Source organism: Emydura macquarii, unplaced genomic scaffold, assembly GCF_026122565.2.
Source record: "Emydura macquarii macquarii isolate MOO-44397 ecotype Brisbane River unplaced genomic scaffold, CSIRO-AGI_Emac_v2 contig_450, whole genome shotgun sequence".
In the NCBI taxonomy this organism is placed as follows: domain Eukaryota; kingdom Metazoa; phylum Chordata; order Testudines; family Chelidae; genus Emydura; species Emydura macquarii.
The window spans coordinates 4703856-4728675 of NW_027130587.1; the positions used below are offsets into that span (position 1 = coordinate 4703856).

General features: G+C 47.4%; 1 protein-coding gene and 1 long non-coding RNA gene across 7 annotated transcripts in view; one reads left to right on the forward strand and one right to left on the reverse strand.

Annotated features, from left to right (window-relative positions):
• The window catches only part of SH2B2 (SH2B adaptor protein 2), a 64387-nt gene extending 42651 nt beyond the window's left edge, over nt 1-21736 (reverse strand). For both annotated transcript variants that reach the window (XR_010917963.1, XM_067537830.1), the window contains exons 1-2: nt 21702-21736; nt 18909-20092 (exon numbers count right to left, since the gene is read on the reverse strand). The gene's annotated coding sequence lies outside the window, so the exon portion shown is untranslated. The remainder of the gene's footprint in view (nt 1-18908; nt 20093-21701) is intronic.
• Nucleotides 21737-21925: 189 nt separating this feature from the next.
• The window catches only part of LOC137146528 (uncharacterized), a 45676-nt gene continuing 42781 nt past the window's right edge, over nt 21926-24820 (forward strand). For all 5 annotated transcript variants that reach the window (XR_010917966.1, XR_010917964.1, XR_010917968.1 and 2 more), the window contains exon 1: nt 21926-22177. This is a non-coding gene — a long non-coding RNA (uncharacterized lncRNA). The remainder of the gene's footprint in view (nt 22178-24820) is intronic.

Consider the following 24820-nt stretch of genomic DNA (forward strand, 5'->3'; position numbering starts at 1 on the left):
GGTGTAGAGGGAGAACTGGAAGGGAAAACCAAACTAAGGACTCAACTGCAGAGGCTGCTGAGCATCCACAGCTACAGTTCAAGTCAATGGGAGCAGCAGGTGCTCAGATCTCTGAAAACAAGGTCCTCAGCATTAACAGCATCAAATGCCTCTTCTTAATCTCCCCTCTTCCTCCTCTCCCCCAACAACTTCTCCTACCAAAGGGAACATAGGGTTGCCAACCCTCCAGGATTGTCCTGGAGTCTCCAGGAAATAAAAATTTATCTTTAATCCAAGGATTATGTCATGTGATGAAACCTCCAGGAATACATCCAACCAAAATTGGCAACCCTACCATGCAGAGAGAGCCAGGCCACCAGCCACTACCCTTACAATCAAAGGACTTTGTTTTTCCACAAACCCCTTTTCCACTCCCAATCCATTGCTAACTGCAAAAAAGATAAATCTGGGGTGGGTGGTTTTTTTTTTGTTTTTTTTTGCAGACTCAGAAGAATTCCTGCCTATCACCCTGGGAGTTATAGCAATACCTCCTGACCCGCTATACGACTCGGGGGGGAGGATGGAAAGGGGGGGTGTTGAAGGTGCGAGGGTAGCTCTAAAGGGACATTCTCCCTGATTTGCTAAGGTCACATGGCCTCGCAAGGAGCATTTAAGAAGGAACAGAACTGGAGCAGCCAACAAGCCCCCCAGCCCTAATGAGCAGTGGCTTAGAAGAACAGAGTACCAGGGACAGCAGGGATGTGGAGAGAGAGAGAAATGGGAAACCAGAACTGGCATTTGTCTGGCAAAAGGAAGCTGGGCGGCTGCGTGCTGCCTCATCTTATTGCTCCGATTCTCATGACATATTTCCTCCCCAGCAGGCCAGATCTGAGTTGAAGGGTTCTCTTCTCTGGGGGCAAAAGTGGACAGGAGATTTCACCAATTTCTACCCCGGCTCATACTCCAATCAATGGGAAATTGTGTGCACATTATCAGAGAATGGCCACCTATAGGTTAAAGTGATCCCACCCTCACTCTGCTCCGCCCACAGCGCAGAAATCAGAGTGTATGTCAATGTCAGCCCCTTGCACAATAATTGCCTGAAAACTGGACTCTCATCAAATGCTATTGGCTCCTTAGTCAATACAGGATGTGGGGTAATAAGCAACAAATATGGGATGTCCCTTAAAGTGCAGGATAGGTGGTCACCCGACAGACACTGGAGATGAGGTTCGGACCCTATGGTTTTTATTATACCGCTTTAAAGACCGGTTTTTGCACTGATGGAGCTGCACTGGTGTAAATGTGTGGATACGAAGCAAAGCTAGTGCCATGATGACTTAAGACAGGGTAAAGAAGCCCCACATGATCAGTGAGGCAGCACTACTAAGCATTCTAAAGCATCGAAATAGTCTGGGTTCCAGGGCTGGCACTAGCTCCTATGTCACGGATACACAGCAGCATAGGGAGGCAGGCCAGTAGGCATCCTCTTGCAGAGGCGGATCATCTTTTTCACCACCCCCCACCACCCTGAAGCTGTCCTGGCTAGCAGGGAGTGGGTGGCCAGGCCTCCATTGCTGCTCCCAGAGGTATGAGGAAGCATCTCAGAGAGGCAGGGCAGCCTTCTTTCACACCAAGCCACAAAGTGGCTGGTGGTGACTGGACAACCTGGCCAGAGCTTCACTGGTGTGATAGCTCCTGGCTATGCAGGGTGCCCTTACAGGGGCAGAGCCCCATGAAGCTATTTTGGCTGGTGGGGATGGACAAGGCTGCAATTAAAATGAAGTGTCCTAGGCAGCTGTCTCAAAGGCCTACCCTGTGAGTTTCACCCACCACACACACAAGACCCACATGCAATTCAGTGGCATGACTAAGCCCAACACATGCGGAAGAAGCGAGCTTCTCTGCTTCTCCAAGCCGTGGCCCGGCCCTCTACAAAACCCTGCACATTAGGCCACAGACTTTCCCCTGCTTTCATCCTCTGATTCACCCCAAGGGGCAATGTTTCCCCTCACAGATCGGTCCAAGAGAGAGATAGAGCTGAAGTGACAATTCCTACAGGCCTAAACCTGCCAGCCAGTGGGCAGCAGAGCAAATGAGGAACATCAAGCCAAGTTCCAACAACTCAGAGAGAAATGCCAGGCTTCAAAAACACCCATGATGAGAGAGATTTCGAATCTCTCCCCAAAACACAGAGATCGCAAATTCTTTTCACCAGCATGAGGCTGACAAGTTTTAAAAGGCCCTGTTATAAAAGTGATATCTAGAGGAGATATCAGGCTGGTGGTGTGAGAGAATGGAGAAGAGAAGTATTAACAACACTTTGTGTTTTCATAGCCTCCTTTCATGCAAGGAATCCCAAAGCATGCCACAAAAGTGAAAGCACTGAGGCATAGAAGGGGCCTGAATTTTTGGAGCAAGACCATAAGGCAGATGGTTAAGAGGTGATTTGTTCTGGGGTAGGGTCACTAGCCTAAGACTTGGGAGACCCAGATGCAATCCCCTATTCCACCACAAAATTTCTTCTGTGATTTGGGCAAGCCCCTTAGTCTCTTTGTGCCCCAGTTCCTCATCCATAAAGATGGGGCTAACGGGACTACCCTCCTCACAGAGGTATTGTGAGGATAAATACATTACTGCAGTATTTGAGCACCTCACGATCTTTACTGGGGGCCATATAAATACCTAAGATAGTCTATTATTACATACACAGAGGAAAGATACCTGCTAGCAAAGGGCTCTTTAATCTAGCAGACAAAGGTCTAACAAGATCCAGGGGTTGGGAGTTGAAGTCAGCACAGCTCAAAATGAAAATATGATGCAATTCTTCTTTTTGAACAGTTAGGTTAATTCACTATTGGAACAGCTTCCTGAGAGGTGGTAAATTCTCCATCACTTGGCATCTTTAAATCCAGATGGGACATCTTTCTCAATGATACGCTCTAGCTCAGCCACATGCGTGCGGGCTCAATAAGGAATTGCAGGGTGAAGTTCTTTGGCGTGTGTTATTCAGTAGGGCAAATAATCACATTAGATTTTGGTTTTTAAAAAAAATCTATTAATTCTGTCTGGCCATGGGGTGCAGAGCCAACAGCTGTGAAGTATTGGTGGCCCTGGATTTATTGCAATAGTCTCTTAACCAACCAGCACAGATGTAGCAGCAGGATGGATTCCCCAAACACAAAACATCACCCAAACAAAGCCATAACCTGGGAAGGGTTTTAGAAGAAAAGGAATTGCTGGAGATAGGTCAAGCTGAAATCCAGCTTTTGCTCTTGCAAAGCCAGTGTCAGCTGCCTATAGTGACATCATAAAAATCTCTCCTGATAAGCTTTGATGTGGCCCCATGTGCACCAAGAATGCATGTCAGCAGAGACAAACGATGAGAACAGAAAGTCTATTTAAGCCATTGACCTCAAGAAAAAATGAAATTAACGCTGTCAGTGAAAATGTAGCGTGAGAGCATGCCTAACATCATGGGTCAAGAAGAAGTAAGGAATAGCTACTAAAAATCAGCAAAATTCACTGAACCAGAGAACTAAATGAGGATAGAACGAAGATGTAGCTAATGACACAGATTCTCAGCTTGAGAGACCACAGTCAACATGGCACCTAGCCCACAAATTTTGTTTGAAAGAAAAAACAAAACAAAACCATCCCCTAAATAATTAGCTATCAATACAATTTAGGAAGATCCTGCTCAAAAGTGAGAGTAACATTTACATAGTGCCTTTCCTTCAGACGGATCCTGAAATTGTTTATAAATGCTTTTGTATACTTTGGATTCATTTACCCTCAAAGACGTGCAGCCAGCTCTGGGTTGGAACATGTAAGCTCTTTAACAGTGCGTAAAGTTACACAAAAGTTTAGAACAGGAAGTGAAGAAGAACACTGCCTCCAACTGAAATTGCAAAAGGTGAAGAAATATTCAAAACTCAATTACACAAATCAGAATTTGGCCAGGATGCTACATCTCTCACAAAGAGTGCCACATGATCTTGAATGACCACAAGCGGACAAGATTTCTGGTTCTGGAGGTAATCTTCTTTTGCATAAAGGCATATAGCCTTATTATTTCTTTACCACCATGCTCTGAGTCGGGTTCAGTACCAATTCAAAGAAGAGCAATCAGTTATCACTTCCCACAGTAACTGTTTTTCTTGGAGGTAGTTCAGCTCCATTTGGCATGCAAGAGCTAACAAATCACACAGGCAATAGTGTGGTGGCTGCAGCACGACAAGGGATACTCAGCCATCACAGTTTGGATGCGGTTGCAATGTTTTATTCAAAGAATGCAGCTCCCATTCACCAGCAAGGGCACGGCTGACAAATAAGGATTCACGAAGCTGTGAAACCTCAGCCACTGCTGGCAAGACTGATACAAATCAGAATTCAAGGAATCAATCCTTGAGATAACAAATCCCCCACCAGTTCCCTGAATGCTAATAGAATAGTCCTTTGGATTGCAAGCAGGCAGAGGCTAATCAATGCATCAGGGATACACACAGAGAAGTTCACAAACTCTAATAGACATTTCACATTTGTTCACAGCCCAGAACGCTGCTGTCTATTGCATGTTCACAGCTATGCAGCACATCTCCAGTCTGTGAAATCCTTGCCTGTACCACAGCCACTGGACATCAAGCCCAGCTTGCTACAAAGGTGATGGGCTGGTTTCCATGGCCAGGGGAGTGCTGTCTTCTAGGACCCACCCGCTGGGTGGAGGCACATTGTTGGCAGCTTTAGAGAGAGTCTACTTGTAACCCTCCATGACTGCCACAGAACACAGCTGAACACATACGTGGGGATTGGAAGAATACAATTCACTCCCAGAGACTCAGTCCTGTCTGGGGAGCTGGGAGCAGTTCCATTAGCTCACCTATTAGAGGGAACCAACACATATGTACGCAGTAGAGGGCACACACTCGTGCACATACACACAGAAAATGATGTCTCACCTTTTACACTCAAGGGCCTAACATTATTTCAAAGAGGTCAAGGGGCCACAATCAGTACTTTGGGGTAGATTCTCTGACTCACTCCACTCCATCTGCACTACTGAGGCCAGCATGAAGGGAGCAGAAACCACGCACAAGATCCCTCCTGGGAATTCCTGGGAATTGGAGCTCTGAGTGGGAGCAGAGCCTGGGCATTTGCCCCTTTGCCTCCATTCTTGCAACCCATGGTACAGGGGATAAGTCGGAGCACAGAGGGTATCTTGAGGTAGAGTCTGGTGCGTGCTGCATGCCTGGTATTCCCAGCTGGCGTTCAGTCTCTAGGGAGCCATAACCAGCTAGCTGGAGTTACAGCAGTCTTCAGGGTTAGGGCAGAGAATCAGGGAACTGCAACTGGTTATTGGTTCTCAGCGTCTCTTCCTTCCCTTCCTTGGGCGGCTGTGTAGGGAGGGGGGAACAACTCCTTTTGCTAGGGTCCCACCGCCCAGCGGTGAAGTAGACAATGAAGCAGCTGGAGCTACCCTCCTCCATCTGCTGCAATGCAGATGGGCCTCATTCAAATGGCTCAAGGAGCACATTTTCAGTTCATAACTCAATACAGATTTTCTTAAACTCAACTGCCCTCCCCAAAGGACACAAGTTACAGTCTCAAGGGCCAAAAGTGGCCCCACCTTGACCACCCGACATACACAGGATTGTGTCTGCCACTATTCTGACAGTGGACTCCAGCAGCCAGCGCAGTAGTGAAAAGGAGCACAAAGCAAAGAGGCAGAAGAAGAACAGAAATGGCCCAGTCCCAAAAGCACCTCCCATTTCTCACCCCCCCATCTCAGCTACAGTGCAGAATCAGCCAGGTTGTGCCTAGCTGGCAGCCAGATCTCCATGGTTCTTAATGCTGTAGAAAGAAACTCACTGCCTTTTTATTTTAAGCAGCAATCTGGTCCCTTCACAGCACACAGAGCAACTAGTGTTAGCAGCAGAGAGCGGTGTCAGGGCCCCCTTTTGTCTCAGCGTTCTAACTAAGAATCACATTGGTCTCTTGGACAAGCCCATGCTGCCCCCTTTGTGAGTTTTCCCATTCCAAGAGTTCTACAGGCCAGTCAGCTTCCCGACCTGAGAGACTGGGCTGGGGAATCGCAGTGCTGTTCATGTATCCAAGCGGAACAATCAACCTGGCTCCGTCACAACATATCGCATGCAAATCTCAATGGCGAAGGAAGAGCAGTGCTCAGCCAGGAGGGGTTTAACTGTATCACTGTAGTCAGATTCTCTGCAGCAGACTGGCTGGGATACTGTTGGGAGGAGCGCCCCAAGTTTGCACAATCAAGGTGGAAGTGTCGGAAGAACAGCCTCTTGCGTTATTTCAGGATTTATTCTTTGTACTGCAGTCGCACCAATAAGCCCCAGCCACAAACAGGACCAAGGTGCTAGATACTGTACAAACACACACACACAAAAAAAAGAGGGGCCCTGCCCCAAAGAGCTCACAATCAAAGTATAAAAACAAGAGACAATAGAAAGGTACAGGCAAAGGAGCACAAAGAAACAATGAGACAATATTGATCAGCCTGACAGGCATTAATCTCAGCTCCCTATGTGCTGTCAAGTTTTTTGTATGCATGATGGCAAAGGAGGATTTGAAGGATGGATTTAAAGGAGAACAGTGAGGCAGGACTTGATCCTGAACTGATGATGAATAAATGATTTTTTTGTATTGCAATAGCACCCCGAGGCCCCACCATATTCCACTGATTGTGCGCTGGGTACTGGTGCAAACACCTAATGGCTACGTCCACACTGGAGCTGGAAGGAGCTCAAGGAGACATACCTGCACTAGCTCTGATTGAGCTAGCATGCTACAAAATAGAAAGGTAGATCACAGTGCAACCAGTAGAAAGGGCTATCCTCCCCCCAGTATGTGCCTACGATCTGAGAGAGATCATATGCAGGGTAGCTAGCCCCACCTGCTGCTTGCGCTGCCACATCTACACTTCTCTTTTTAGCCCTCTAGCTCAATCATAGCATGGGTACGTCTCCTCGAGTTGGAAATCACATCTCCTGCTCCACATGCAGATTGACCCCATAACAAGCAGTCCCCATCCCCAGAGAATTCACGATCTAACTAGACAAGACAAAGGCTAAGAGAAAGAGAGGACTGTTATCTTCACTCTACAGATGGGGAAACTGAGGCACAGAGAGACAAAGCAACTTGCCCAAAGATCACACAAGGTGTCTGTGGCAAAGCTGGGACCTGAACCCAGCTCTCTCAAGTCCCAGACAGTGCCTTAGCCATGACTAGGGCTCCTAGGCTCTATGGTAATAACCACCCAGATTTTCCTGTAACAAGTTCCACTGCCCCCATTTACCTTCTCCGCCGATTGTGGTGGGAATAGAGGAGCCTGGCCTTTTGTTTTATGAAGATCTATAGGATATAAATAGTATAGTCAGACTGGATGTCTGTTTCTTCTCCTGTCCAAGTCAGTCTTCATGCCCCTGTTTTACAGACTGTCCCACTAAAATATTCATTGAGGAACATTTTGCCCTCCAATTTAATGGTCAAGCCACCTTCCCCAAACCAATCACCTGCTAAATGCAGGCTTTGACTCACTGCCCAGACTCACTAAAGGGCCCTCCTGTCATTTGGAGCTTAGAAAACATTCGTTCAGAGAGAAAAGGCTTCTTGGTTCTCATCCGCTGCTCTATTAGGAATTCTTCCAGCTGTAGAGTAAGCAAGTTTAGCTTTTAGAACACATACCCCAAAACCACTGAACAGCCTCCCCACTCAGCGAGAGGAAGGAGATCAAAACCAGAGCCTGCTGCTTGTCTTTTAATGAAGGTCTCCCTCCTCGCGCCTACGACTCCAAATGGACTTCGGCACTTGCAGAAACGAGACTCGCTGTCTGGCCTAAAGCAAAATGCAGACCACAGAGTCAAACACAGCAAGATTTCAGCTTGCTCTTCCATTAAGATGAATGGCAATAGAGTGGCTCCATAGAGGAGGGAAGGAAAAATGCAGTCATGTGAATGAATCATTAATAAAAATATTACAAATCCCACTTTGGGAAGGCTTTCTTGGTAAGTTTCTTGATTTAGAGCAGTGCCTGGGTGCATCCTGTTCTATCAAGGCTGCTGCTAAGATCAGTAGGCCAGATCCTGCTCTCAGTTACACCAGTTTAAATCCAGAGCAACTCCAGTGAGTATCTTGAAAAGTAGAATGTTGCCCCATGTGTTCCTGTTTAAGATGAGGAGGCCGTCAGGGCTGCTGACTGGGTGGAAGCGCCAAGGGATAGAGTTTAAGAGGGGGTTTTTAAAGGTGTTTAGGAGATTTGGGCACTGAATCCATTATGAATAATAATAAACAACCACCCTATTTCTTATATAGTGCTCAAAGCACTTCACAATCCTTAATGTATTTTTCCTCCCAACATCCCTGTGAGATAGGGCAGTGCTATTGTCCCCATAGAATTGGCAACTGAGGCATAGAGAGACTAAGTGACTTGCTAAGTGACTTATGGTGGCCTTGAAAAATCTCAGGCCAAAACCTGAGATGCTCATCTGCTTGGTATCTGAAGGTAGTGGGACTGGAGAAAGTGGTCTGGAGAAAGATGTGCTAGCCAAATGCCTCTCTGCTGCATAACAGCTGAGTCCCAATGAGCTGGAGCCATGAGGGCAGCAAACTTGAGCAGGAGAAAGGAAAGCGAGGGACTTTCTTTGGCAACTTTGCAAAACCTCATGCTTAATATGGGTGGTGAATATTCAAACTGCTGTTAGTTCTATTTTTGGTACCTCTGTGACCCCCATCATGATAGCATCTGAGTGAACATCACAGTCTTTAAGTGTATTTATCTTCACAACAGCCCTGTGAGGTAGGGCAGTGCCAGATAATTTTACAGATGTGGAACTGAGGGGTGAAGTGACTTGCCCAAGGTCACATAGGAAGTCGGTGGCTGAGCGAGGAAGAGAACCCCAGTCTCCCAAGACCTACTCCAGCACTCTTCTATCAAGCAGGCTACATTCACAACTCTACAGAATGCTTCTTAACTACTCACCACCTCTCCCACCCCTAACACACACACACCACCCCAGCACATAATTTAGAGCCCAAAACTGGGGAGTTGTTTAGGGCAGACAGTAAGCAATGCTGCATCAGGACACTTTCAGAAGCCTAAATTCTGTTGCGCCGAGTTATAATGGTGTTCTGGCTCTTTTCAAGCTTTGATACGAGATGATCCTTCTTCTGCAGAGATCAAGGTGGAATATGGGCAAACAAGATTTTCTATTGATATAGTTCTTTCCACCTATGGGTCTCAAAGCCCTTTATGAATGCAGGTCAGTACCTCTATAAGTCTTTTACAAATGGGGAAACTAAGGCACAGAGCAGTGAAGGGATTTGTACAATGTTCCTCAGCACGTTAGTGGCACAGTCTGGGATTAGAACCCTGGGCTCCACATCCCCAGGCCTGCGTAGCTAGTTGCACATATCTTTTCTATTACATGCTAAGTGAACTCTTTTGAGATGCACCTATTGTCCGAGATGGGTTCATAGAGCACTGAAAGAACATCTGTTAAACTCATGGTAAGAAACTTTGAGGCACAGCAGAAGTCTACTGTTCCAAGAACTTCCTAGAGAGAGAGGATCTTCCAATTATATATCATGTGAAGGAACAGCTAATCTTGCATCTGTCCCCATAAATAACAGGCATATTGTCCATTACAATAATCCTTGTAATCACAACTTTAAAGAGAAGTGTGTGAAGACCCGAGATCAGCCAAAAGCCATTGCGTGAATTCAAGCCACCTTGATCTTTGCCTTGGTGACCTGCCACTCAACGCAGCAATTTTAAAATGATGCACCTCACAGAAATGCAGCTCTCCCTCTCGTCTACTAGCGCTTCTGGGAGTAACGATAATCCTGATGTACTACCCCCTCACATCCCCAACACACACTCAGAGGAAGAAGCTTACCCCAGTTCAAAGGGCCAATGCAAACCACACCAGTGTGGTGCTTTGTCCTCAGTCACATATAGAGCTGAATGAGCCTTGGCTGACAGAGGCAGGTCTTTTAGCTCAGGCCCTAGAGGTTGATGCTTTTAGGGCCAGAGGTCCCATGTTCAATCCCTATCTACAGGGCTAAGTGATGATCTTCTGCACAGACAGACTAGGCACTCAGATTGGCAGAGTACATCGGTCCCTACCTCTCTCTCTCTAATGAGGGTCACTCTAGAAGAGAAGGTCCAACATCAAAGCCATCCAAACAGGCAAGCTGATGGCCTCCCACCTTTGGGTGGAGCTGCTGTGTCTGTGGCCTGATGCCACCTCCAGTGCACTGCAGCAAGTGAGCCTTAACATGAGATTATCCCATGCAAGGCTGTCTTACTGCAAGTCAGTTGTGAGGAAGAGGCACTGATGGCCAGGACCAGCCATGGAGTGTCCATGAAGCTTTCAGGTATCCCATATTGGGGATCCCTTAGGTGATGTCCCCCACCCCGAACAATGCACGGTTAGCTGCGATTCCACAACAGCTGCCCAGGGCTGGAATTGGGAGCTTACAAAACCCATGGTGGTTGATCACCTAGTATTTTTAAGGGAGTGAAGAATCACCTTGCTAACTGTGGTGAGTGGGTGTGGCCTCCTTCCAAAACTGACAAGGAGGAACAGGCTGGGCCTTTGGAGGTGGAGCCTGTCTGCCTGCCTGGAAGAGGGGGGGAAACGGGGCAGGACAGGAAGTATAAAAGAGAGGCCCAGGAGCTCAGCTGACGGCCAGCTCCCGGAGGGAAAGGATGTGGTCCCCCTCCTGCTCTCCAGAGCTGCCTGTGGTCTAGTACCCGGGTAAGCGGACCAGGGCCTGGGTGCTGGCAAATGAGCAGTGGGCGGCCTGAGGCCCAGAGGTACCCCCAGAGCCAAACACCCCGCCGGACCCAGTGATCCAGAGGGGCCAGGACCTGGAGGAGTTCCTGGATGCAGATGAGGAGGAGGTGGAGGCCATACTGGGGCCAGACTTGGAGGAGTTGTCCTTGGAGTTGCCAGAGGCTGACGACGAGGCGCAGGCCCTGATAGGGCCGGACCTGGAGGAAGTGACCTCCCTGACGAGCTGCCCGACTTATCACCCCCCAATGACACTGAAGGGTTCTGCAACCTGCCCCTGGGTGCCTACCCCAATGAGGTTGACTGGATGGTAGCACACCAGGTACCCAAGGGAAAGGGGGCAGGAAGTAGCTCAGGGGAAGGGTCACCTGGTCCGGAGACTGGGGAGCCAGACAGTGAGTAAGCGTGTTGCAGCTGGAACCCCGCTGACTCCGTGGCATGCCCCTCTGCCACGGATAGGGGCCTGGGCTGGCACACAGTGGAGTTGGGTGGGCCTACGTCCCCCTTCCCCTTCCCTGACCACCCAGGGGGCCTCTAGACTGTTTGCTGCCCGTTAGAGCTTGGGCTATTGTCTTTGGGCTGCCTCACCTGAGCCCGGAGACTGTTTCCCTGCCCCGGGCTGGGCCACCCCCTGCCAGAGCATGGTAGGGAGTGGGTGTGGCCTCCCTCCGAAAATGACAAGGAGGGATGGCCACCCGCTCTACACTAACCGTCCTCAAAATCTTAAACTCTACCCTTCTAATGGCACCATATCGCTACCCAACAGGTCTCCACAGCATGCATTACAATATAGTGTAGCTGAAGGGCAGAGACCTTGGGCAGGTTCTCAAGGCATTTTAAGGAGCATGCCAGAATACCTACACTGATGTAAAATAACTGGGGCATCATTGGGAGTGAGACATATACTGTGCTTTCCATGCTGCTCGCATTACTGTTAAGTTGCTGCCATTCATCTTCATCGCGAAAGCTTTGCACAGTTCAGCCTTCGCCATCATCTCTTCCCTTCACCTGCTCTAAATATCTTACCAGTCCCCTATGTAGGACATCACAGTTACAGGCCACCACACCCTCAAAAGGCCTTCAGAGACTGAACAGTCGAAGTAAAAGCTTGCCTTCATATGAGAGCTTTTAAAATAAAAAGATTGAAAAATATGATCTCGTCCCTCCCCTTATATGGTACACTTTGCTTATGCACATAGGTGCAGCAACAACTCCAAATAAGCAGTTATCCAAAGTTTGACAATTAGGCCTGATTCCGCATCCACTGAAGTCAACTGCAAAACACTCACTGATTTCAATGCTGCAAAATCAAGCATTTGGGGCCAGGCCTGCAGAGAAGCAGCACAGTACAATAGGTAGGAAGACCCGAGTTCTAATCCAAGCTCTGCTGCTGACTTGAAGAAGAGCTCTGCGTTGCTCAAAAGCATGTCTCTTGCACCAACGGATGTTGGTCCAGTAAAAGGTATTACCTCCCCCACCTTGTCTCACTGACTTGTGGTGTGTACTTGGACAAGTCACCTCCCTTCTCTGGGCTTCCATTTTCTCTCCCACTTTTTGGCTGGCTAGTCTATTTAGATTGTAAGTTCTTGAGGGCCAGGACCATTTCCTATGTGAATGTACAGTGCCTGGGACAGAGAGGCCCTGATCTCTGTTGAGGACCCTAGGTGACACTGGAATACAAACAATAAGAATAATAAACCCTCTGTGCATGAAGCTCTCATTGATTGTGGTCAGTAGCACCATATGTGCTCCAGGCTTGTTGTCAGGCTGTGGGACAGTCTCTTAGCAAAACCTGGTGTTTTACACATTCTTGTCACTACTAAGATTATGTGGAGATTTTCATCTCACCGGACTTTTTCTAAAAGTTCATTCCAGTAACATTTTCTGTCTTTTGTTTTACTCCCTCTGCTAACGGCTGTTTGAAAAGAGAACCAGTGAACAGACAACATCTATAGACTTTTCTGATTATGGTGTAACTGATCAGAATAAGAGACTAAAGAGAAACACGTGGAATTCCCTCCTGTATGCAGAGAGCTGAGTTCACAGTCAGCCAATATGCAATTATCTGGAAGCAACCTAATGGAGCCCAGTGATTCTTAGCCTGCCGCATAGAGAGTCGGGGATTTGAACCTATGACTCTCAGCTTGGCACTTGCTATGTGCTTTGTAGTTTTGGAGCATAAGTGAAAACTATTTCATAGATTCAGATCACAAAGCCAGAAGAAACCACTGTGATAATTTTGTCTGACCTTCTCTAACACAGGCCATAGGACTTCTCTGAATTGATTCTGGTTTGAACTAGAGCAAATCTTTTATTGTCTACATCATTATGGTAAGGGGAAAATAGGACTTTTTCCCAAAAAGTTTTTTTTAAATCCCTGTTGTTCCATTGTCACACATAATCATGGGATTTAGGGTGTTGGGGTACAACAACAAGGGTTTGTGTTAATTTTTAAAATTGCAAATTTAACAGCAATCCCAGCTTACATCATTAACATTATCTTCAGGCAGATAAAAGACAAACTGCAATCTAATAACATCTGAGCTGGGGAAATTCAATTCTAGGAAGTGTGTTAGCTGGGATGTCTACATTTATTGCTAATTACTTAAGTGGTGTATTAAGCAAAACACTTTGTAGAAATTCCATCTTCAATAACCTTCCCAAATAGATCCCTTGTTAAGATTATTTCTATAATCCCTAGTTATGGCTTTCACCTCAAATGCTCCCCTCCTACTTTGTATCACTAGGTAGCACCACATTATACAATACATTCAGTGTACAACAATACAAGATATGCAAAGAGGGACTTGCAGCTAAAGCAGCCTAGCCCAGCTCCTACTGGCTCAGCTGGGACAGATTCCCATTTGACCCACACAGTAAAAAGTTTCTTCCTTCCAACAGCAAGGACCCTCATTAGATAGAGTCTTAGCTGCAGGTAATGTGCAGGGTGTGAGACAACTCATGGTGGGGTAGGCTCACCGGTGGGCACTGTTCCCAGGATTTTGAGGCAGACGTAAGAGAAATGATGGAGGGGCCTCTAGCTTTAGCACCGCTCCAACAATCCCCAGCATGCCCCTAACCCAAGATCTTGGGATCTTTTAGATTAAGCAGCTAGAGCAAGAGAATGCTTAGGCTTGGACTTTGCTCACACTGGCCTGCCTCTCACTTTCATTTCAGGAGGGACCGGATGGCTTAGTAGGTTAGGGACTAGATACATGACCCTTTGTCTCCAGGACACCAGACCAAGCGCAGCCTAGTTTCTATCATCAAGCAGATGTTACTGGCTGCTGTTCAGTGGGCTGGGTGAAGCGAGTGCACTGGACTCAGCCATAGATGTCTTTGTCCCAAGAGCTATGATTGCACTGCCACTCTCAGTACAAAGACCACAAATCAAATGCGGCATAGAGACAGAATCTCTCCTTCCCTGTACAGGTGCTCTCTACAGAGCAGAGGTGACTATCCTGTGAGTTTCTCAGCTGTTTGGCTTGCAGTATAGAAGAGAAGAATGCAAGAGGGTTTGCTCAGGTCTCATCCTCAGCCCAGCAGTGGAGGAAGACTCCTCTCTACCCTAAATTCTAGATGCTGGAGAGATTGGGAAACAGAGTTCAAGCCCGTGTTGGTCTATGCCCTTCCTGTGCAACCCTGTTGTCTTCCCTGAGATCCACTTGAATGGAAAGTTGAGCACAAGTCTCCACTTTAGTGGAGTAAGTGCAGTTCATCTTCATCATCACTGTCAACAGATCTGCAGACAGACAATCAATATACAAGAGAGAGATGGGCCCAGCAAGGAGACACTGTTCCCACCTTCTCCCACAATGGAGACAGCCTTTCAAGCTACCCCAGGAAGCATCCCTTCCACTTAGCCTGCCATGGTAGCCATCTTCCTCCAGTACAGGAGGACTAGCTGGAGTATTCCTTTGGAGCTCAAAAGTCAGGCTCCTAGATTGACCAGGAGTTTTACAGAGGATGTTTCCAGGTCTACAGATACAGCACTGGTGAAATGCAGCCACCTATGGGGTGGATAGCAGCAACCTACTAGCTCACACTACATTGCACAGTAGCTAGGAGGAGGGGAAAGGATTTGGGGTAGACTCCTACTCTCCACATCAGTGCCAGGGTCAAGTATAAAGCAGAGAGGTTCCTAGCTATCTTGAATACTTATAATGTACCCAGAGTAATTAGAACCTTTGTTTTTAAGTACTTATCTCACAGACACAAAGTAAATTTCCTGGAACATTTTTTAAAAAAAAAGATGAAAGGGTTAACTGATCCAGCTGAGACTTGAAGCCGTGGTTCTGAAAGTCTAAGAATATTCTACCAGACACCGATGCCACTAAACATTCCCCTTTAGGCTAATCCTAATGACATTCCACTTTTCACAATTCTGGAGGTGAGAGGCAAAACACCCAGCCAACCAGAGCTGGACCATTCCACCAAAGCTATTATTCCTACCATTTCAGGTCAATTGCCAGTTTTCATGTAGACTATGTTTTTAATGGAGCAACAGTATCTGAAATACAACCTGCTGCCCAAGACATTAAGGAGCAGAGGACAGCTAGAAAACACAGCAAACAGCTGGAGATGCAACTGGTATATCCAGGCTTCAGAGACTGCACACAACAAAGATTGGTCTTTGAGAGTTTCCCCACCAGAGGTATGGATCTCACTCTTCTTCAGGAGCCAATATTTGATCGACAGTTCCCAGGTGAGACAAAAACAGTGGCAGCAGAAGTGTTTGTGTGCAGGCCTCTTTAACTCAAGTTTTGTTTCCCTTTGGGATTCTCCAGCATTGTCTTATGAGGCTTCCTCATTTTCTTCACATGAATCAAGACAAAACTGTGACCTCAGTTTCTCTCTTTCAGAACTCAACGCCCGGCTAGACAAGCACAGCTAGCTCCTGAGGACACAGATAAGTATTGGAAGGCAACGAACCAAAGTAGAGACCAGAGCCACAATTTGGATCATCAGAGAAGAAACTTTCCAGAGCCCAAATTATAGGCATATGTATTAACCAAACAGAGGGGATAGGGCTGCTGATAGTGGGCACATGACCTTTGTCCATCACCACAATGGAGAACAACCACTGAAGCCAACCCAATCTCTGTGCCATTCCCCAGGCAAAAGCCAGATGGAATGAGGTCAAGGAACACAGAGGACTCCAGTTGGCACCAACTTCCTCAGTAATCTGACCCAAAAAGGAAGAGTCAGACAGGATGCTAGCTAAGAAGTTTGTCAACATGAAGAGATGATTGATAGCAACTGTTAGATAGAGGAGAGACCCCAGAGACCAAGGAATGGCAAGAAATTGGAGTGGTTTTAGCAGAGAAGAGCAGGTGAGAGACAGACACACACAGAAGATCCCAAGAGATGAGGCAGGGGAGCTGTAAGAGGAAATTCACCACAATTGCAGACCTAGGGGGAAATCTTGAACATGAGCAACTAGAGAGAGGGACATGTTTTAAAACAAATGCCACCATTAGTGAGCTCAAAACACACTTTCACATCAGATGAAGCAGCACAGGGAGACAGTGAGCATCAGCCCCAAAGGAAAATATTACAGGACTAACCCCACTGTCACAAATAAAACAATAATAATAAAAAGAGCTAATTTTAATCAGCTAATTGAGACATGGAGTGAAGTAAGGGGAAAACCCTAGGAGAAAGGCAGAAAGGCAGCCATTGAAATACAGTACAAATTAGCAGACAAAAATGCACTGCTTTCCAATTAACATTGAGATATGCCAGACAACCTATTGTTAGAAACCGGAAAGGATTAAGTGACTTAAATAAAAGTAAATTATTTAATAGACATATTTGGTGTTATATCAAAAAAACATGAGCACTACTGAGCAACATGCAGGAATATTCACTACATACAAATGTGGACGGTTTTGCAAAGCTCTCAGTCAAATCCAGGGGATACTTAAGTACCTGCCCAGCTTCTCTTATGGTTAGTGGGAGTGCCATTTGTGCAAAGACAAGAGACATCCTTGAATGTACCAAAGGAGAGGGGCTCAGATTTTCAGGAGAGTGACATAGGAGCATATGACCCACTGATTTTCAATAGGACTAGTGCTCTCCTAAGTCATTCAGATGCTTCTGAATACTCTACCCAAGGAACATAAGGAGCTGTGATATGTACTGGAACAAACATTCACTTTTTGGGGATAAGATAAGGATTGCTATATGCAAGGTTTTTGAGCAGTAATGGACAAGCTAGTTTATTTAAACTCATTTTATGTCTCCTCCAGTTCCAGCTCAGAAATGTTCACTGAAGTCATCAGTAAGATTCCCATGACATTACAGTCACAATTCAAAGGCTAAATACCCACCAGCCTTGGAGGAGTTTGGAATGATCTTAACTATCAGCTCCTACATCCCTTCCATAACATTGTCTCACTAAGGGTACATTTCAAATCTCTAAAGCAAGGATCTATTGTATTCTTCTCCAATTTGTTACAAAACAGAATCAACAGAAACTAGAGATAAACAGAATGGTCACAGAGTCTCTGTGCTGCCCAAAGACATTGGTCTGATTCTTTCACTTACACAATACAAATCAGGAGCAATTTCCCTGAAATCTACAGAGTTATATACCAGTGCAGAAGCAGGATAAGCAAGAGGAGAATCAGGCCTACTGACTTCAAGGGAAGTTGTAGGTGTTCAGTACTTCTCAGGATCAAGCCCACAGGAGGGAAAACAAGTTGCTGAAAGAGACATGCAAATCTCTCCAAAGAGAGCCCTGTGAGCAATAAGGAAATTTGTAACGCCCTAGAAAAATTTACTGAGGGCCAAGCATGGCTTTTGTATATTAACTAACACACACACGCATACACACACATGCACATGCGCCTTGATCCTGAAAGATGCTGAGCACCCTTTCACTTCCCTGATAAATGGAGATGCCCTGCATCTTGCAAGCACAGGCCCTAAATAAAGAAAGATAAATACTGCCAACTTCTCTCTCTCTTTTTTTTTTTTTAAAACCAATAATAAAAGTCTGCTAAACAGTCATGCAAGTTACACCTTTCTCCACATCATACTTGCCCCAAAATTCATACCTGTTGTATGACATCTCCCAGCCTGGATGTTGAAATCCCAGACAGCTCTCAAGACCACTCTAAATACAGATCCCATACATTTTATGTGATCAAATATTTAAACAAACAAACAAACAAAGAAATCTACCTATAAACAATGCTAAGTTGTATCATTACAGACCTAGTTTAGAGCCACTAAGGGCTGTCATCGAGATTTAATGTCCCTTTAAAAAGGGGGGGAGGCGGTAAGAGGAAGAGAAAGACTAGCTAGAGCTGCTGAATTTCCAGCAAGCAAGAAGGACAACCGTCCATACACAGCTTTCAAGACAGACAGTGGAATCAACCTTAGAGTCTGTTGCTGTATGGTTTATCCTTGCTCTGCAACCCTTTCCTCCACTTAAAAAGTCAGGCAGACACACCTGAGCAAGCCGATAACCTCCAGGATCCGAGGAGGAGAGTCCGAGTCATTTGGCTCAGGAGGGACACGACATCCATCATCAGCTAAACTGTGACCTCAATCAATAACGCAATAGGCTAAAGGGCTGGGGAGGGGACACTGCTACCAGGATTTCCCCTCCCTCAGCCCTGCTCAGTTCTAAACGCACAGAGCAAAACCAATGCAAGTGTGGCCCCGGCAGAAACCTCTCATTGAACAACACGCAGCAGGGATCCATTTATAGAAACAGCCTTTCCCAACTGCTCCAGCAAACGTCCGCTGCCCCAGAGCCACCAGGGGCTTGGAGCAGCCACCCCACCCGTCCCTTTGGGTCCCTGGAACCAGCGGCGTGCTCCGTGCTCGGGAGAAGGCGAGGTGGGCAGTCATTTGCAAGGAGGTGGCGGGCTCAGCCCCTGCTGATAACCAGAAGGGGGGAAAGGAACAACAACAGCACAGCCAAGGGGGAAGGGGAGTCCGGTCTCCTCCCTCGAAGCGGCGCCCCCTCCCCCTGCAGATCTGTGGCCCCCCTCAAGCCAGCCTCACATTCCCCCAGGTCCAAATCCTAGCAACGGCACCCGCGCGAGCTCGGTGGAGACCGGCGGCGGCTGCCGGCGGAGCGGGGGATGCACTTACTGGGCTCGGAGGCTCATTGCACGGGAGCGGGGCTGGTGCTTTCTCCTGCGGCGCTGCTGCTGCTGCTGCTGCTGGGGGAGAGCCCACGGGCCGGGCCGGCTCCTGTCTATCCCGGCGGAGACAGCTGCCAGGGAGCTCCGCGCATCGCAGCTAGAGCGCGGCGGCCAGCCCAGCCCCCTGATCCGCCCACCGCCCGGCAGGGTTTAAAGGGCCCCGCCGCGCAAGTCGGGTCGCCCTCCGCTGCGGAGGCCGGGCCGACTCCACCTCCCGGCCCGCAGCCATACGGAGCACCCGGTAAAGTGCCCCGGGCACCGCAGGGCAGGATCCCGCACTGAGGAGGAGCCGCGCGCCGCTCCGGGCAACGGCCCCACGCGCGCCTGCTCCAGGGGTGGGCGCGCGGCGCTCCGGGCAACGGCCCCACACGCGCCCGCTCGAGGGGGAGGGTATGGTGGGCGCGAGGCGCTCCGGCCAACGGCCCCACACGCGCCCGCTCGAGGGTGGTGGGCGCGAGGCGCTCCGGCCAACGGTCCCACACGCGCCCGCTCGAGGGTGATGGGCGCGAGGCGCTCCGGCCAACGGTCCCACACGCGCCCGCTCGAGGGTGATGGGCGCGAGGCGCTCCGGCCAACGGTCCCACACGCGCCCGCTCGAGGGTGGTGGGCGCGAGGCGCTCCGGCCAACGGTCGCACACGCGCCCGCTCAAAGGGACAGGGGGTGGGTGCGACGCCCGCCCAGTGGGGGCTGAAAACACTTCTGAAGCTGGTAGGCTCAGCCCGTGTGTGGAGGAGAAGCGCCTTGTGTTGCTCTCCAGCCTTCCCTTCCTCCATAATGTAGCTGCTCCCCGGGGAAGCTGTGAGACGGTCTTCAAGAGGGAGCCGGTCCCTGCACTTCTTGGCAGGAGGAGAGGTGTGCCTGGCCAGGGAAAAGGAAGCGGGAGCATCCCTCACTCGCTGCCCCCTCAGAAGTCTCTGGGCTAATGGCTGAAGTGGGGTTGTAACCGAGAACTGGCTGCCCCCGAGGCCTGGAGAAACACTCCCACGGTGTGCCCAGGGATCACCTCAGCCTTGACAGGTGTTCTCTGCACAACAGCTTCTGTTTCCAGTATTTATCGATCCATGCGGTGTCAAGGAAACCAGATCCCACTCTCCCGGTTACCAAGCGATGGGCAAAAGGCTGCCCCATACCTGGAGTGAGGAGTGTAGTCATGTAAGCAATGACCAGTAACATCTCTAGGTCAACGTTTGCATGGGGCTTTGTGATTCACCTTTTGCTCTAGCTCCGTATTTATGGGGCTCCTCTCTGAGCACCTCCCAAATGTTTACTTACCCTCGCTGCAGCCCTGTGAGGTCCCCATTTTGTAGATAGGAAGTAGAGGCACGGAGAGATTAAGACCCAGATCCTCAAACATACTTGGGTACCTAACTCCCATTGATAAGCTGGGCCTATGGTAACTTTAGGCAAGTAGTATAGGAAGTTTGGAGGTCAGTTCCTGGCTTTGCCGGGGTCCCCATTCAGTGCCTTCACCACTAGACCATCCTTCTGCTCACGGGCTTCTCTGTCAAGGAGACTACCTGTGTAAGGAAGGTTTAATCCCTAGAATACAGGTTTATGGGGTAGCCCCTAAAGTTTGTAAAGCACCTTGTGGATTAGGATGATTGTTACATAAGAAAGACAAGGTGGGGGAGATGTTTTATTGGACCAGCTTCTGTTGATGAAAGAGATGCTTTTGAGCTACACAGGGCTTTTGTTCTCACCCACCTTGTGTCTAATATCCTGGGATCAACAGGACTACAACAACAAATTACATCAGGGGCATTCAAATAGGTATTTTATGGAGAGTGTGGTGAATAAATGGTGTGGGGGCCTTTCAGTTCAGGTCAAATGCATTAATTACATAAAGATTGACAACAGGGGATTTAAATGGTGATTACTTGTCAAATTTTGTGTTTGGGAGTAGCTAGACTCAGAAGTGAATTTTTCACTGATTGTTTCCCCACTCTTCCATCACCAGACAGCACTGACTGCCATGAGATATCTTTGGGGTTTTGTTTTTGTCTTTTTGCATGGTGAGGTACTTTTCTCTCCTATAGTCCAAATGATTGTCATCAATTTAGGCCCCAATCCACAAAGATATGTAGACCCCTAGCTTCCATTGAAGGCAATGGAAGTTAGGAGACAAAATAAATACCTTTGTGAATCTGGGCCATAGCTCTTATGCTTTATAGCAACATACAGACTAACTCACTGAGCTCCACAATACTCCTCTGAGGTGAAGAAATATCCCCAATGCTACAGCTAGAGAAACTCAGGCACTAAAGTGATTCACCCCAGGCCACAGTGAATTACTGTAGTTAGAATTTAGTAATTCCTTTAGCCTACACTTCTTCTGCAAACTACACTGCTTGCACCAAACAATCCAAGACACAATGGTCCTATATCCCGGTACAGGTCCTACAGTACATTGTAATCCTGAATCATCTATAATGTGTATAAATTGAAGACTTTTTTTTTTTAATTCTATGGCAGACTGGGAGCATGGGGATGGAGTGTTGCAATGTTTAAATCGCTATTCACCTGCCCCTGTGTTCCATCATGTGTCTTCAGCATTCATCCCTTTTGTCGTTAATTAGTGATAGCCATAATTAATATATTTGAATGTGCAAATAAAGAATAATGCCCTAATCCTGCAATGAGACCCTTGCAGCTGCAAGAAACCCAGATGGACTCAGTGGGGTTCTGTACCTTTCATTGCAAATATTGAGGTCTATGTTCATTATTACCAAGTATTCTTACCAAAAGGCCTGTTACTAGGTCAGTGTATGATATCATTCCAAACCAAGCATTTCTGCATAGACAATAAGGTAGCAGAGCACATGTCTAAAGTTTCAGCAGGCATAGTTATCACCTTAAAGGCAGCCAGCTGTATATCCAGGTGTGTGCAATCAGGAGTGCTGGGGAGGGAGCAGTAGCAAAACCATCAGCTTTTAGCTGCTCTGAGTGACCATGGCAGAGTTTACTGTGTTTTCTTGAAAATAACAGCTTATGTTTAGCTTGGGGATGGTCTTCTGGAACTTGTCATCTCTATGTGTCTGAAGTAGGGACAGCTCCTCAGGAGAGGGCAATATGTGCTCTCTGCCCCTTCTGCAGCTCACCACTTGTAATGTGAAGGAACATCTTGCCTCATGGAATCTACTGGTGGATATTAATCCTTGAAGAGCCAAAGGGCCTAATAGAAAGAAAGGAGTTTGACTTCACCTAGGCACTCTTAGGTATGTAGTATGAGCTACCTGAACCATATGCTGACTGAGAACTGCTGCTCCTTGTAAAGTTTTCTAGATCATGTTTCTCTCTGGAGATTGCTTTTTAAACAGGGAGCTGAGATCACTACAGGGGATGTACAGCTAAAGTTGTCTCCTGTATTGCTGTGTTGTGAAGGATTTGGCTCCCCCATTATAACACTGTATAAGCTTCTCTCTGCAGGAACTCCAAGATCAGCCCTGTATTTGTGTTTCACAGGCTTTTTATGGCTTGCTTCAAGAGGGAAAAAATGAAACAGATTCCACTTTAATCTCCCCCTTCCAGGAACTTAAATCCTCTTGGAAGATGAAGGCAAAAACTTTGAAAAGTGTCCACTGCCTTCTGGATGTCCAACTTAATCCTCCTTGGGGCTGATTTTCAGAAGTGCTGAGGATCCACAGCTCCACCCAAAGTCAGTGGGAGCTGGGCATGCTCAGCACCTCTGAAAATCAAACACAAGGTATCCTGCATTGGGTACTGAGAATTTCTGAAAGTTTGTGCCCACGTCTCTTTTTTTTCTCAGCTCTATTTAGGCATCAAAAGTGCCTGCGTGCAAAACACACAAATGCAAAAAATACAAACACTAGAACCTGTACATGCTCCTTGATGTCTTTGCCCTGGCATTAGGGGATTATAAATTGCTATGCTGCATTGTGAGAATAACTGGCAACCTGTTGCCTGTGTGTGGTTTATGACTTTTGTTGAGAACTCTGCACAGCTGGACTATGGCACATAAATTAGGGACATCAAAAGGGCCAGATTTATGTAAATCAGCAGAACTCCATTCACTTCAGTGGCATTATGCTGATCAAAATAAACAGTTATGCTGATTGACATTGGCTGAAGGGCTGTCCCAACATGTGCTCCTCTCACCAGCTGCCCTCTCCACGTGACTATAGAGTGAAGGAAAGTTCATCTGCAGCATGTTTTTATTGCTCATGAATCATGATAACAGGTAACTTCTCTTCATCCCTCAGGAAGATACAAGTACAGCAAATAGCTAGGGTTAGACATTCTAAAAGCACTTGCAAAGTAGGTGCAGGCTTCAGGCAAGCTGTCAGGCCCTTGGTGTCACAAAATATAGATGCCCTTGACCTGTTTCACTTCCTGGTCTTCACCCTGCACAAGACAATGGTCAGGGCAGAAATCAGGGTCCTTGAGGCCAATGACACTTCCAAGAAACTTTATGTAACTGGAGATACAAGTTTTGTTGCCTTCTAAAGGGTGGTTGCTATATATTGCAAAGGGTTCGTACAAAGCACACCTTGCCCCATAGGATGGATTCTGGCCAGCCCCGAGTGTGAGCATAATGGGGAAGACATAAGGACCCTCTACCACTGCACAGGAGCTGGCCAGTATCCCACTAGGGAGTGCAGTTTCGGCTCTGTCTGAACATATTGGGTGTTTGAAAAGGTGTGGGCAGGAAATTTGAAAGGGGTCTGTGATTCCACTCCCCCTTCATGCAGGCAAGGCAAAGGACTATCCTATACCCCATTTTAGGAGAGAGGGGAAGCAGGAGCGTTAAGTGAGTAGCCCAGGCATGCCAGGAGGAATTCTGGCCAAGTCAGCCAGAATTTTTACTGGGGATGTATACCAGCTACTATGCACCCCTTCCTCACCTTCTTAATATGCCTTACTAGCCATAGAATGATCTCTACAGAGTGGTGAAATTAAGCAGATTCTGAATTTGCACATCCCTTTCAGCACTTTTTTTTTAACCCCTTTCTGCTTCTTAAGTGATAACTTTAAAAGCCAGTAATAGGGAATCTAGGAAACAAAGCCAGCTGTACAGTCTAGTCACTGTGTGTCCTTGGGCAAGTTTCTCAGTGCCTCCACTTCAAGGCAATAATATACTTTCCTCACATGCCTGTTTTGATGCCTAATTAATGTTTGTCAGGAGAATGGAGATCCATGGCTGAAAAGCATTGGTTGTGAAGCACAATTGGAGTAAGCACAATGTCTGTGGCACTTACTTTTGGCCCCCTTGCCTGGGCCATTGACTATGTCTCTCCCAAAAAAGCATCTTCCCCCATTCCTATACATCTTTAAAGAAAATATTAGACAATCACTAGTCTCTTAGTCTAAGATTTCATTACAGGTTTGATTGCACTTGGTATTTATTGCCCAGGGAGCGCTGGAGTCTGCAGCAGGTAGTGGTAATGCATGGTGCTGAGAGCTGCAAAGAAATAATATTTTAGCCCCATTGTTCATGCAGGAGATGAGCTGGTGGTAAACTAAGGTCTGATAAGTTATCCCTGGGGTGGCTGGCCTCATGTTCCCTCTTACAGGGGAAGATTTCAGTACCAAATTAATCCCCATCCTGATAAATAGAGCAGTGGTAGCTCTGAGAGGTCATGCAAGGTGAGCATTGCCCTGCCCTCTGTTGAAACTGATATACCAAGGGTTCTCAGCCTGTGGCATCACAAACCAGTGTCAAAGGGCTGTGACTGTAGCAACCTGCATGGAACTTGGAGAGAAGAGTTTGGAGGAGGTGCCAGGAAGCTAGTCTGTGTGCACGTGGCTGGAATGCTAGATGCAGCTGTAGTGCCGCTTAACAAAGAGCCAGTAATCTTAGAAATGTGGAGTCCTCAGCCCCTGCTACATGAAACAATGAC